Raw genomic sequence first — 3,622 nt, forward strand, 5'->3', positions numbered from 1 at the left:
AGCGTTTCAAACGGGATCTGGAGTCACACAAATTGTCCTTTTTCAAGCTCAGATAAAACTCTGGATCCTGATGTTTTCAAACAAATTCTTTAACAAATTGGTATCGATACAAAAATTAAATAAACAAAGAAGAAAAAAATGACAACCTACTAGAAGGAAGAAGGCTCTATCTTCTTCTTTTGGATTTAATATCTTCTTCTCCCAATTTAGTTGATGGTTTATAATATAAGTTGTTTCATTTGGGTCCAAAGTTAACTACATATAATAGTGTAGGACATGTTTGATTTTTTTTATATTAAAAATATAATAATAATTGTATAACTGAAGAAAACACATATACATGTTTTTTTTTGTTTATTAATAAAATGTGTTTTTGATAAATATTTTTTATTATTAGTAATTATTTAAAACACTTTTAAAAATTATAAAGTAAAAAGTGAAAATTTGAAAATGATTAAAGTCAAAAGTGAAAATTATTTTATTTATATTTTATATAAAAGATATAAATAAATTAATGTAAATTTTTATTTTGGGTGAAAAGTAGATAAAAAGGACTATAAAATAATAAAAAAAAATTTAAACAATTTTGAAAATTAATATTTATGATTATGATATAATTATTAGAAAATGTCAATTTAAAAAAAAAAAAACTCATATAATTGGTTGTGTTTTAAATATAATATATATTTTCATATATGAATATTCTTCTCTAATAAATTTACACCTAGTTCTACTATTATATTTTTCTCCTTTAATTTTATTATTTAGGTTTTTTAAAAATATAGATCTATTTGAAATCGTGTTATAATATATAAATTATTAATTTTTAGGCTTAGTGTTATTGAATTAGTGAGAAAATTAAATTATTTAAAAAAAGTTGTTAGTTATGATTTTGAAATATTAATTTTATTTAAAATATTTAAAGAATATTGTATATAATGATAAAATTAAATTAATAATTTAAAATATATAATATTTTTATTTTAAATAATAAATTAAATAAATACTTTTTTAATTTTAAATATTTAAATAAGTAGAACCGAATCATCAAGAATGATGATGGAGACTTATTTGCTCTTAATAAAGTAATTATTCCTTACAAGGATAATCCTGGAATGGACTGATATAAATCAGTTCAAAAGTATAGACAAGTACTGTTGGTCAATTAGCATTAGCATTAGCATTAGCATTAGCATTAGCATTAGCATTAGCATTAGCATTAGCATTAGCATGGATAATCAAAAAAAAAAATAGGCAAATTTAGGCGGTCCTCTAATTATATCGCTTACTCTTAGTATTCAAACTAATTTTTGAAACAAATCACCTATTCAACTTTTAGAAATGTCACTAATGACCCTTTTGTCCGCCTTTTAATTAAACATAACTGGTTAAGTTTAAAATATTAAACTTACAAGGATAATCCTAGAATGGACTGATATAATATATATTTTTTTACTAGGGCACAATTAGGAAGTTCAAAAGTATAGACAACTACTGTTGGTCAATTAGCATGGATAACCATAAAAAAAAATAGACAAATTATTTAGGTAGTCCTTTAATTACTTAGATCGCTTATTTTTAGTCATCAAACTAATTTTTGAAACAAATCACCCCTTCAACTTTTAAAAATATCACTAATGAACCTTCCGACAACCTTTAAACATAACGGCTTAAGTTTAAAATATTAATTTTTTATATATTATCTTTAATCTTATTTTTTATATTTATATATATAATTATTAAATCGTTTATATATAATATTATATGAGAAATGATTAGGTGAGAGAATTTTGTGAGAGAATGACTGACATAATTTTATTCGCTGAAAAAATCAAATAATTTTTTTCTTTTCTCTTTTCTTTCTTTCATCTCACTTTTACATTTTCAAAACCAATAAAGTGATGTCAACTCATTCCCTCGCTAAATTCTCCCTCTCTCTATTGCTCCTCATATTATATATATATATATATATATTATTAATTTTTATATTTAAAGCTTTATAAATTAAAATTTAAAATAATTTATATAATATATATATATCTTATTTTTTTATATTTATATATATAATTATTAAATCTTTTATATAATATATAGATAATATATATATTATTTATTTTTAATTATATCTATATAAAATAAATTTTAAAATAATTTATATAATATATATATAATTTATATATATTATCTTTACTCATTAATTTATATATAATATTTATATAATATATATTTAAAAAAGTAATTTAAGATTTAAAAATAATTGAGTATACAGTTGAAAGTTATAATTACTTTTAACCCTCATATTATTTTTTAAAATATATATTATATAAATTTATATATATATATATATATATATATATATATATATATATATATATATATATATATATATATATATATAATTAATGATTAAAGATAATATATAAAAATTATTTTTAAATTTTATTTTATATATATAAATATATATATATATATATATATAAATATATATATATATAAGAGATTTAATAATTATATAAATATAAAAAATAATAATATATTATATATAAGCGATTTAATAATTATATATATATAAATATAAAAAGTATGATTAAAGATAATATATAAAAATAAATTATCTTAAGTTTTTTTTTGGAAAATAATATTTTAAGCTTAAATCGTTATGTTTAACTAAAAAGTTTACAGAATGGTCATTGGTAACCTTTCTAAAATTTGAAGGGGCGATTTGTTTCAAAAATTAGTTTAAAGACTAAAAGTGAGCGATCAGAATAATTAAAGGGCCGCCTAAGTAATTTGCCTTAAAAATTATATAACAAAGGTTTGTCAAATATTTAATAAAAAAATGTATAACATCAATTTTAAAAGAACGCCTTGGAATTAAAATTGTGTGAGAAAAACCTGATAGGGATTTATGGGAGGAAATTGGATAATGAATGGAGTGGCAATGGTTATTGGCGGTAAAATGAAAAAATAAAATATAAGGAAAGAGAATAGATATTAAATTTTATTATTTTTTCTGTTAATTAAATTGTGGCACGTTATTTTTTTTTCAATTTCTCTTTCAATCATTTTTTATCTTAAATATCGGCATTAAAATCAATATTAATCTTAGCTTTAAATTATCTTAGTTCACACTTTCATTTAATTTTTTTTTCTACACCAAATTGGAATTTTCTTGAGCTTCTTATTATTCATACTAAAATTTTAATAATTTTTTTAATTTTGTCAAAATTATTTAATTAACATTAGTTTATTTACCGAGACTATTAACACATCATTATTTTATTTTAGGGAAATCATACTTCTTTATGCATATAATCAATCCAATTATTTTTTTTTTGGCTTACATAAACAATATTTTCCGTGCTTTCAATCCTTTTCCGTTGTTTTTTTTTTCTCTTTACTTTTTTCTTTTGTTTGGCACATAAAGTACTGATCATAGTCTTTTTCATGGACATCATATATGTTACATTCTCTTGTTATGCTTTCATCTTAGGGTAACTGGTGTGACAAACAATATCCAATGTATTTACACAACGACCTTTTTAAAATAAAATAATATATTTTTCATATTTTTTATTTTCATTTATTAATTTATTTTTCACCTGTAATAAAAAATGTGTTA

Source organism: Impatiens glandulifera, chromosome 4, assembly GCF_907164915.1.
Source record: "Impatiens glandulifera chromosome 4, dImpGla2.1, whole genome shotgun sequence".
NCBI lineage: Eukaryota > Viridiplantae > Streptophyta > Magnoliopsida > Ericales > Balsaminaceae > Impatiens > Impatiens glandulifera.